The sequence below is a fragment of the Nansenia antarctica genome (assembly GCF_963989245.1).
Source record: "Nansenia antarctica genome assembly, contig: SCAFFOLD_25, whole genome shotgun sequence".
Taxonomy (NCBI): Eukaryota; Metazoa; Chordata; class Actinopteri; order Argentiniformes; family Microstomatidae; genus Nansenia; species Nansenia antarctica.
Genome location: NW_027662493.1, coordinates 862132 through 874905, shown reverse-complemented (window position 1 = coordinate 874905; position 12774 = coordinate 862132).

Below are 12774 nucleotides of genomic sequence, written 5' to 3'. Positions count from 1 at the left end.
AGCAGCGCACAACACCAACAGGGAAGTTTACTGCACCTTCCACCACCTACACATGTACACAGCACTGACCCACTTCGTACCCTCACCAGAATATCACCACACACAACCCACAGCCGAACCAGCCGTCTCTGCCAGCACCACCAGCACCAGGATGACCAACATCACTGGGTCACAGGGAAGTACTGATCACCCGCCTGACACCAAAATGCACACTACACAAACCATGCACACCTCCCTTCTCTCACTCCCCTATCTTTTCAGGCACATGTCATATCCAGCTCTGACACCTACCCAGGCTTCCAGACCCAGGAGCAGAGACCGGCTGGAACCACCACGTCACCCCAGCACCAACCCCAGGTTCCAACTCAGCGACCCCAAACCCCCTGTTCATTATTGATATGATGCGTTTTTGTGTGACTATATTGAATTTCAATACATTTAAAATACATTGTTCTAGTTTAGCTATTTGGAAGTAAGAGATTATGTAAGAGTTAATGTGTGCTTGGTTGTACAATTTTGGAATGCAATTGCAAATTTCGCATACATGGGCGCGTGCATGCAGACAAAGATCCCCGAAGAGTCGAACTGTCGAAATGAAGATACTACACTCTGTGTAACGATAGTCAAACAGCCAAACTTCTTTCAATCAATCCTTTTATTTGACCTGCAGAGAAGACATATAGAACACAATTCTTCTCTGGTCTGCTTGTGAATCCATTAAGATGGCGGCCATGTTTTGGTTCCACCGTAAGTACGGCAACAAGAGAAGGACAAAAGAACGCGCAGACCTGCAGTACACCCAAACTCCAAAGGGGGGCTCCAACAACAACCAGGGCTGCTCAAGCACGGCGAAACTCATCTACATTCACCACAACTAAACATACATTCCCAACTCTGTTACACCCACCTCCCCTGAATTTCGCCAACCTTGAGCAGCAACTATACATTTAAATACTACTTTTTACTTTTTACACTATTACATAGGGCCGCCAAAGGACAGGACAGCCAACTTGAAAAGTATCCTATAAGGATGAAGTGGAAAGAGAGGTAAACTATCTCTCCAACCAACTACTGGCGGTAGGATGCGTTCTACACCCCACAAGACCCTTTTTTCACTGTGTATTACTAGCCTTCAAGAGGCCACAACCTCTTATGAAACAATCAGAATAACGAACAAACCTATATGTCATAGGATGTCAGTGTGCACAGTGTATACATGCACTGAACTGAGCTTCGGCTTATCTAACTAAGCCTGGAACACTGACCTACAAACAGCTCGAATGTTTGACTTAGTGTCTTGGATAATGTCTTGTCCTGACATAGTATAAATCAATCTGTCAACTGGTTTGATAAGGCGACCAAACTTGGACTTGACCTGTGTGACTGTACTAGGATGTTCACACTGTGTAACAGAAGCTAGAGTGTCAGTACGCTGTGTGTCACTAGCATCATCTGTCTGATTCGTGTTACCAGAAACATCAGTACAATCATCAGCGCTAACCACAAATCTAGAATCAGAGTTAATGGACTGATCTACCATTTGCTCCTCAGCCATCTGCTCGGGAACCCTCTGAGGGGCAAACGAGACTGAAGACACTACAGTGTTAGTAGCCTCTGTCCGTGAGTGGTCAGGGAATGGTAACTGGGTGACCCACTCCAGGGTTCTTCCCTTGGGATCCTTGGGCTCTGGAACAGTCAAGGGAACATCCCTCTCCCGAACAGCTCTACCCCCATACTCCATGTCTTCAACCTCCCCTCCCTCACTCCCAGGACAGGAATCCACTCTCTCCGACTCGAACGCGGTTCCTCTACTCACTTCCCCAGGCAAGGAATCCTGTTCCACTTCCGACACGGACATGTCACTTGGCTCATTTGATGTATGAACAGCAGACAGGGATGAAACTGGGTCAGAGATCACACTCGTATCATACACCGGCAGAAAGTTCACCAACAACAATAGATTACGGTGGACTACCTTCTCTCGTCCAGTGACAGTGTCTTGTATCCTATATGTGTGCGTCTCAGAGTTCCTATCCACCACAGTATATACAGTAGACTCCCAACGGTCAGCCACCTTTCTCTTTCCTCTCTCTCTCTTGTTCGCCAACAGCACACGGTCTCCGACGTCAATGGTGGGCCCTTTCACTCGTCTGTTGTAGAGCTCTGTGTGACGGTGCTGTTCTTTCATGACATGTTCCTGGGCTATGACCATAGCTTCTCTCAGATCCTTCGTGAGAGACATCACATACTTGTCGTAGCTGACCACAGCTGGATCATTCAGGACTGTCCGGAAGAGTATATCGACAGGGAGACGAGGAGTACGCCCAAACATCAGATAGAAAGGTGCATAGCCAGTTGACTCATGCGCTGTGCTATTGTACATGAACGTCAGAGTTTGCAAACGCCTCGGCCAGTTGATTTTTGCCTCTGGTTCAAGCGCTCGGATCATGTTACCGAGAGTTCTATTGAAACGTTCCACACTACCATTACCCATCGGGTGATACAGGGTTGTGTGCGACTTTCTGACACCGGAGACTCTGAGCAGCTCACTCACTAGTTGACTCTCGAAGCTAGCTCCCTGGTCGCTGTGGATACGTTCTGGGAACCCAAAGACGCAGAAGAACTTGTCCCATAGAACTCTCGCCACCTGTTTGGCTGACTGATCTTTGCAGGGGAATGCCTGGGCCATTCTTGTAAAATGGTCAGTAACAACTAACACATCAACTGACTTGTTCCTTGAGTCCTCCGCTGACCAGAAATCAATGCAAACCAGCTGAAGTGGCCTGGTTGATGTGATACTCTGCAAAGGCGCCCTCGCAGCAGGTTCAACAGTCTTACTGACAATACACCGCTGGCAGTTACGGACGTAGTCTCTTACGTCTCTGTCGAGGTTGAGCCAGAAGAACCTCTGTCTGGCCAAGCCAAGACTCCTGAACTGACCTTGATGGCCGGCATGGTCATGAACACCTCTCAGAACTTCAACTTTCTTAGACTCAGGAACCACATACTGGCGGCGTTTTGACTTCACGACTTGATCCCTCGAGACTCTGTAGAGTATCCCATTGCTCACAACAAGTTTCTCCCAGTGCTTCAGGTACCTCATGACTGTGACTGATTCCTTATCTCTCTCTCTCCTGGAGGGTCTCCGATGTCTCTCCACATAGTACAAGACTCGAGAGAGAGTTCTGTCTCTGAGCTGTTCATCCCGGAGTTCCTTCTCACTGTAAGCAGGAAGTGAGTCCTGACCACCTGGGACTAACTGAGGCAAATGGTGCAAGACTGCTACAGCACGCGTTCTTGCTCCGACCTCCCACAGATCGTCATATGACTGTAGAACAACAGACACTTCATCCATTTCCATAGACTGAGCGTGGACATGCAGAGGTGATGGGACACTTTGAGCGTAACTCTCTGCCTGGCGTGGAGTGTCACCACTATCATTGGACGACCGGAAGGCGTCCTGTACAGAAGCACTCGACACATCCTGGACTTCGGAGAGGAGATTCTTGTAGGGCTCTTCAAGTAATCTGTGACTGACTCTCTGCTTGACGAAAGGCACACGACTCAAGGCATCAGCGACAACATTCTGTGGGCCTGGCACGTACTTGATGTCGAAGTTATAGCTCGCTAACTTAGCCACCCATCGTTGCTCGCAGCAGTCCAGCTTGGGCTTCGTCATGATATGAGTCAATGGATTATTGTCCGTCCAAACAGTGAAATCATGCCCCTTCAACCAATGGCTAAACTTGTCACAGACACTCCACTTCAAGGCTAGGAATTCCAACCGATGGGCTGGGTAGTTTCTCTGAGACTGAGAGAGGGACTTGCTGGCGAATGCGATTGGCCTCGCTCGGTCTTCACCCTCTTGGATCTGCGACAGGACAGCACCGATGCCATCAAGGGACGCGTCCGTTGACAGCATGAAGGGACGGCTGAAATCAGGGTGAGCCAGGACAGCCGTCTCAACCAGCGCCGTTTTCAGCTTCTGGAAAGCCTGCTCCGTTTCGGGGGTCCAGTCAGTAACCTTCAACTTCCTGCTTTGTGACCTTTGTTTGGACTGTTTCACCTTCCCTTTTCTCTTCTGGCCCGTCAACAGAGAGAAGAGAGGCTTTGCAATAGCGGAGAAGCTAGGCACAAAGTGCTGGTAATAATTGATCATCCCCAAGAAAGATCTGATTCGTTTCTGTGAGGGGGTTACACCGTCCGCTTCCATCAGGTCAGCACTTGTCATCTTTGCGATGCTCTCAACTTTGCTGGGATCAGTCAACACACCGTTGTCATTAATTATGTGGCCGAGGAATTTGACGGATTTCCGGAGAAAAAAACACTTCTTGGGGGCCAATTTCAGGTTATGACCACGCAGTCTACTGAACACCATCTCCAAGCGTTCCAGAGCTGTCCTCTCATCAGGGGCGTACACCAATAAATCATCCAGATAAACCAGTAAGCTCAGATAGTTCTGGTCTCCGAAAATGCTAGTCATCATACGCATGAAGCTCCCAGGACTATTACAGAGGCCCTGCGGGAGGCGATTATACTCATACAAGCCCATAGGTGTTGTAAAGGCAGAGTACTTTCTGTCATCCTCGTGTAGTGGCATGTTATAAAACCCTGAGGTTAGATCCATAGTACTAAACAAGGAGTTACCTCCAAGTGCAGCTAAGCAGTCGGCCTGGTGAGGGAGAGGGTGAGCATCCTTCAGGGTCCTCTTGTTCAGCCAGCGAAAGTCTGTACAGATACGGAGATCTCCGTTCTTTTTCCATACAAGAACCAACGGAGATGCATATTCACTGGTTGACTTCCTGATTATATCTTTCTCCTCCATCTCACTCAGTACTTGGCGCAACTTCTGATACTGACTGGGGGGCACTCGTCTGAATGGGAGCCGGAATGGCCTGTGATCTGAGAGGTGAATGCGATGTATGAAGCCCTTTGCCTCTCCACAATCCAGGTGATGGCGTGAGAAGATGTCCTTGTAGCGCACAACCAGGTCAGCCATCTTGCTTCTACACTGTTCAGACACGTCACAGGAGTGTATGTCGAGCCCACTCAATCCCATGTACTTCAGTTCCTCATCAACAGTGCGGGCCGCATTTTCACTGGACGGGGTTACTTGACAGCAACTGAGTAGTGGGACCTCAGCAGGTCCGGTCTCATCCATGTCCTCGAGCGCAATGCAGGAGAAGACGTCGGCCAATTTAGCATTGCGTCTTACCAAGACGGGCCTGTCGGACGAGTTGATCAGCTTCAATGGAACCCATCCGTCTCCCCACAAAGGAGTAACAACTCTGGCCACCAGAACCCCTCTTGGAGCTGAGCGACACGATGTGGGCTCTGTCATCACAGCGCTACCAGGAGACACAATAGTGGACTTGGGTAGCTTGCCCCACATCAGGTACTCCCGACCAGGCTCAAGACACACGGCTGAGTTGCACCTGACTGTGCCTATCTTGTCAGGTATGACGTCACCTCGCCAACGGTTCAGACCAGCGAGCATCGAGAGAAACTGTTCAGATTCTGGATCGCCAGCAGGACAGGGCGTAGACACAGCCTTCCAGTAGCCATCACATTGCTTATACTGCCGGAGGATATATTTAATAACATTGGTGCCTAGTATCAACTCATCATGCTGGCCTTCAACTACCAGAGTGGGAACCATAATCCTACAGCCATACACCTCCATTTCCACGTTGAAAGCTGACTCAGGCTTGACACGGCGACCACCACAGCCAACAAGCACCACATTTGAACTGAACTGGTTATGTTCTGTGGCAACTCCAACCTCTCTAAGCTTTCCCTCTGCCGTCTTACTCATTGTACAAGCCATAGACCCACTGTCTAGCATAGCATTCAGAGTCACTGTATTACCAACTGTCACAGGTGTGTAGAAAAGGCTGTCACTACCACTAATTGTATGCGTATTCTGATAAACAATATCTTCAGAGTTATCACTTGAGCTTTTGAGAGCTATATACACTGTCTCAGCACTAGATTCGTCCTCACAATGGGAGTTTACTTGGCGACCTATACTTTCTCCCTCTGAATACAGGCCACCTAGTTTCCCTGAGGCTGAGGTGCTCGGGACGACCTGGTGGAACACTCAACTTTTGTGTGACCTGGGGCTAAACAGACAAAGCACAGCCTCTCTGACATGCAGTGTGAGATGGTAGTGTGTCTACTGTCATCACAGACTCGGCAGGCCTTCTCACGGGCGCCACCCTGGTATCTTCCGCCACGAGGAGCACTGTCACGCTGCTGCACTTTCCCCATCATCTGCTCCAGCCTCTCCATAATGCGAGCAAGAATCCTGTCTTCAGATTGCTGAGTGTTCTGGGCCACAGCAGTCGCGGAGGAGTGGCACGGAAGCTGGCCTAAAGCATGGTCCTGGGAAGGAATGAGGGTAGAAGGCGGACACTGTGTGTGGTACACTGGACTATGGGAAGGAGCAGGGGGGTACTGGGTGGAACACTGCTCAGACACAGACTGAATCGAAGGCTCTGGATGAGACTGCACAGTGTGGAGGGCGGTGGCATGGCTCTTCAATGGCACAGAACTACCGGTCCTGCCAGAGGCTCTCAGCTCTCTCTGATAATTATCAATCTTCAACTGTATGTCTCGTGAGCTCCACTCCTCAATAGCCTTGCATTCCAGAATACGGGATAGTCCAGAGTCCGGGCAATGCCTGACAAACATCCGTGCTACCTCTTCACCCACGTTCTCCATCCTCCTACCTTGTCTGCGAAGGCCCTCACCAGCTACATCAGCTGCTTTGTTGATCCTCAACCAGTAGTCTACAGGGTTCTCATTGGGTCTGGGTAGAGTGGCATAGAAATCTGACAACGGGAGGCATGATGACACATCACTGAAGTACTTGAGAAGGATATCATAGATGAGATCAGGGTTCTGCTTCACATCAAGTGTCTGATCGCTACGCAAACCAACCCTCACGACATCCTTTGCCTTACCCATCAGCCTTGCCAGTATCTCCTCAGCCTGTTCATGCATTGGACATTTCTGCTTTCTCAGATAAGCTTTAGACATGTCAATCCAGTCCTGGACTGAACACTTATCAGAACTATCACCTCGGAACATTGGTGGTTCCCTGTCTGATTTTACATTCACAGTAACGCGCGGAACCTCCTGTCTAACAACATTAGGATCAGTTACAGGATCTGGAGGCGATGTGCAGTTGAGGTGTGCACTGCTCATACTACTTGAGTGAACTACACCAGCTGAAATTAACTTGGTTACAATGGACTCGCCAATCTGAGCACCTAGCTGACCCATCATGTCTGAAAGGTGATGAAGAGCTTCAGTGTCATTAACACTGGGTGTGGATGTGGGAGGAGCCTCCCCTGTAAACTGTCCGACAGCAGCACAACCTGGGTCCTGACCTGACCCTGTGCCTCTACCACTGTCAGTAAACAACTGGGAACACCCCACCTCCCTACTATTCAACCCACCGATGACAGCACTGTCTGCTCTGCTCTGACATGCCCCCCATGCACCCCTCCCCATAGGCAACACTGGACTGGCAAAAATCTCATCATTAAAACCTGGCCTCTGAGCCATAGTGGTACAGACTTGCGTTGTGTAATATTACTGAATGAAAAAAATAATAATAATAATAATAATGTTTAAAAAAAATATAAAGTTACAGCAGGACATAAAAACCAAAACAATCAAAGCACTTTTTAAACTGATGTAATCACAGACCTCAGACTGAATGACCATTTACTATAATACTCTGACCACACTTGATCTATCACACTAAGACCTGGCATCCACGCAGCATCCACGGAGATCGGCGTTCAGCTGATCTTGAGATCGACGGGTCACGGCACCAGTGTAACGATAGTCAAACAGCCAAACTTCTTTCAATCAATCCTTTTATTTGACCTGCAGAGAAGACATATAGAACACAATTCTTCTCTGGTCTGCTTGTGAATCCATTAAGATGGCGGCCATGTTTTGGTTCCACCGTAAGTACGGCAACAAGAGAAGGACAAAAGAACGCGCAGACCTGCAGTACACCCAAACTCCAAAGGGGGGCTCCAACAACAACCAGGGCTGCTCAAGCACGGCGAAACTCATCTACATTCACCACAACTAAACATACATTCCCAACTCTGTTACACCTGCAGGGGTCCTACTTTTTGCGCAGCACTCCTACTTATTGATCTTTATGAAGACGAAAATCAAGATGTAAAATAGTGCAATACTGTCGCAATTAACAAGGCGAGGGAAATGGTTTGGCAAGAAATTGCTGACCGATTAAATGCGTAGGTCATACTAGCCTCAGTTATTGTTATATGTTCATATTTTAATGAATGAATATTTACTACTGTGGTGATATCAGCAGCAGGCTACAAACAATCATATTGTCATGATGGCATAGTGGTATTGACCGCTGCCATAGTATTTATTCGTCATTTTAAGACGGTGGTTCAAATCCTTCTTCTGCTGGATGACATTTGCAAGCGCCGTCTTCCTAATGTTGCACCAACGCGGTGGCAATATACATCGAGGTTGGTCAATGCAGTCTTTGCCCTAAAGAGTTGCCCTAAAGGAACTGTTTGACCACATACCGGAAAATCATGAGGAGTATGATGGGGATACTGTGCCTAGCACTGAAGGATTTAATGCAGGTCTGGATGATTTTGAGTTTTGCTTTCTGCTTGAAACATTCAATGGGATTTTTAAGCATTCAGATGTGCTCTTTGGAATACTACAGAAACAAACATTGGATGTACAATTCTGTCTGACAAGGGTAAACGAGTTTTGTGACAATTGAGTGAGAGAGGTGCCGGTCTAGTCAGATCTACGAGGACAGATCTACGAGGACTGTTTAGTGAACAAACTTGTTAAAGCTCGCATATTTGGTGGACTTAATAAAACTTTGTAGAGCGCCTTTTATTTTAACGTTTTGACAGTATCCAAACGATTCTAAAGCTGATAGTTTAGCACTCTAAATTGTAAATGCAAAACTAAGTGTTAGGTAAACTGGGTAACCAAGCACAAAATATGACCGCAACAAGATGAATGAAAATCAGTAACTTTACAAAGTTATGTATTTTCAAAGGGTATAGCTATATAGAGAGAAATGTGTCATTTGCCGTAACGCAAGTAAGCCTACGTGTTAGCTAGCAAGCTGGGCTAGCTAGCTACAGTGTGGTGTTAGCTAGCTACGGCGTGAGTTAGCTAGCAAGCAGAGGACTAGCTAGCTACAGTGTGGTCCTATGTTAGCTAGCAAGCAAATGTTTGCAATGTAGCAGATGAGTTTTATGAGGACACTGCCGTCTAGAAAATGCAGGCACATTATTAACAAGCTACCAATTGATAGCAAGCTTCACAGTAGCTAGATTGATTTGTGCAGTAGAGTGATGCAATTAAACAGAACTAGCTGTGTTGTATAACACCATGTAACCCAGTACAGTGCAAGTCATATTTTAGAGTCAGGCCAAATTATAATATTCTGCCTGATCACTTATGATCACAAAACTAGATTGAAAGGTGTGCGTGCCTTGCAGACAGCTCCATGTGGGGGAAAAAACTTGCAGGGGTACGTTTATTGTGGGCGAGTGGTCAGCTAGGAAGGTAGGAGGTAGACAGCCGAGGGGCTTTGAACATTCATCATTATTTTTGTCCTTTTCGAGTCTTGCAGCTGCAGTAATGAAATGGAGCACAGACGCAACTGAGGAGAAAGGCACAGAGGAACGGTGTACTCAATGAGTTTGTATTGTCCTGACAGATTCCGCCCCGCCACTGACGGGCTGAAGAGGTTCCTAAATAATGAGTTTGTATTGTCCTGACAGATTCAGCCCCGCCACTGACGGGCTGAAGAGGTTCCTAAATAATAACAGTTATTCTATCTCTCTCTCTTCCTCTCTCAGTGGTGTAAGGCGATCAACTTCTCCAGTATCGATTTAATTGAGTCGTCACTTTACAAGCGAGTTCGTTTAATCTCAACGAGACGTCCTTGATATCACTTCTTAAGATGATATGATCCAATCAAATATTAGGCACCACTACTGAACTGTTCATTAAGATAATATTTATTCAAGCACATCAGCAAGCAATAATTAGTTCATTTCCATGGAAAAGTGGTCTCATCTAGTTTCACCTCTGCAGGCCCGTCTCAGCTAGCCGTCAACAAGTTAACTGCAAGAGCTCCACCAGACCAGACTCCCGTTTTGCCTTGGTACATAGTCTTTATACAATTCATCAAACATTTTGGGCTGGGTGATGCCCCCCCCTCTATCTGGTAGTTTTCCAAGTGTCAGCACAAATCCGTTGCAGCTGCAGAAAGTCTTCTCGTTAGCGTTGGCCTTCAATTCCTCTCTTGTGTGTTATCAGCAGTGTCCTGCTAGCGTCTCGTTCCCATGGTGATATCATACTTTGTATGAGCAGAGCATTGTGTCAGTGTCCTTATCAGAATGTCTTGTGAAAACACAACTATTGAAGTTACACAGTAATATTAGGATTTGATTTTGTAAGTTAAAGTATAGTATAGAAGAATAGACTTATCATTAATCATTAGTTATGAAAGTATAAAATCAGTACAGAAAAATAGAATATCATAACAGCAGGTATACAATGGTTGTTAGCACATAGGTAAAAAATAAGTAATTTATAGGCAGTTTGAATCATAAAACGTTCTTTTAGTCAGGAGCTTGTCTTCTTCTTGTCGCTCAAAAACAGAACCTCTCTTTTGGCTTTGCGTGACCTTCCTATTGTTCTCAACTGACCGCATTCACATATTATTTAAATGAGCACATAGTACATGATTTATCACTTCTAGTGATTTTAATACAAATTCCCAACAAATCCCCCCTTTGGTCATTAAAACAAAATTATGACCATTACAGAGAATTTGTAGCCAGAAAGGTGAGATGGGTCGTAGACCGCAAATGCCTTTATTTACACCATTCCTTCACAAAACTCCATAATTACAACATATCTTCAACTCCTGTATCATGATCCATCTCCTCACCCTCCAACAGTGACTGCTGCTACTCAGCAATAAGCATTTGTAAGTGCACCTGTGTTCCAGCATCAACCTTGGTTAGGGCCGCAGTAATCAGTCGCTGGGTCAGGCCTCTAATGCAAGGGATAGCCAAACAGGATCAAACAGGATCAACAATGTGGCAGAGATGAGGAGGGCAGTGAGCATAGACATAGCCAGATTTTTTCATTTAACAAAACAGTCACCAATAACAGTGATAACTCAAGCGTTTGCATACACCTCTTGTAAACATCCTCATCACCAACATCCTCATCACCATTTTCCAAATTTCTCATTACCATGTGCCTCAGCACCAATAACATTCATTAGACCTGCACGGGCCACTATTCTTCCGTCATGCGCTCTCCACAACCAGCTTTGCGTCACCCCCCTTGTTACCCACACTGACCTTTCTTGGGGGGAGGCGGCCCCCTGTATGTCATCTATAGTCTGTACAGAGCATTTAGGTTTGTCAAGCTGGATTGAGACCAGCTGATGTTCTCTGGGGACATATCAATGGACTGCGCTTACATACCGCCTTTATCCAAAAGCGCATCAATGGCTTCTCATTCACCAACACACACATTCACACACCAATGGTGGCAAGCTGCCATACAAGGCGCCGGCCCTGGGAGCAATTCGGGGTTCAGTGTCTTGCCCAAGGACACTCTGACATGTGGCCTGCCGGGGCTCGAACCGCCGATCTGCCAACCTTGCGATCATTAGAGGGCGGCTCTACTACCTCCTGCATCACAGCCACCCCCTCCTGATTTAGCGGCTGCATCTGCAGCATAATTTCCTTTTTCTTCGTCTGTGTCGGCTTTCGAGCGTCCCTTCAGCGGTGCCTCTAATCTAAAAGCAGATATCTATGGGGTGAGCCCCCACCTTTCCAAACATGTCTGCTACAGGTTTACTGAAATTGCCTGGCAGTCACGCATTCTAAGGAAGCAAAACAAATTGCAAGGCATTTAGACAAGAAACTGTAAAGTGATGATTAGGCCCAATGGATCTCCTGAAACCTCCAAAGGGATTATGGTGAGAGAACAAATAATGACTGTGAAATACCTGAACAGACAATTGACTCAAATCTGAGTGGAAATACTTGAACAGACAATGACTGACAAAATGGGAATGGACAAGGATTATTCATTTCCACTAAACGATATAAATGATGATGAGTTTCGAGAAATGGGATCACTGGACTGTGTGGATTATAATCCAGCTGCACCTAAAAACTATGAAGAGTTGAACTTTGAAAACTTTTGACTTTACAGAGCACAAAATGTATGACATTGAGAACAACATCGAACCACTTCTACAACAATAATAACCGTCTGCAACTGTGACTATTACACAGAGGAACAATTCAAAAGTAATATAATATTGGATGGTATTTTATCAACAATACACTTCAACAGTAGAAGTCTTTATAGAAACTTTTAAGAAAACTAAGGACTATTTGAGACAGTTCACCAAGTTCAGCATCATTGCTGTATCGGAGACATGGCTCAGTAAAGAAAAAGAAGCCGATGTGGAACATGAGGACTATGAACTATTTACCTCCAACAGAACAAACAAGAAAGGAGTAGGAGTTGCCTTGTATGTAAATAATGACTTTGACTGTAAAATAGTAAACAAATAATAATAAGTCAATAACAATAGAAAACATTATGGATTGTGTCACTGTAGAAATAAAATATTGAGAACTCTAAGACCATAATAATACGCTGTGTATATAGAACGCCAGGATCCTGTCTTGACACATTCAA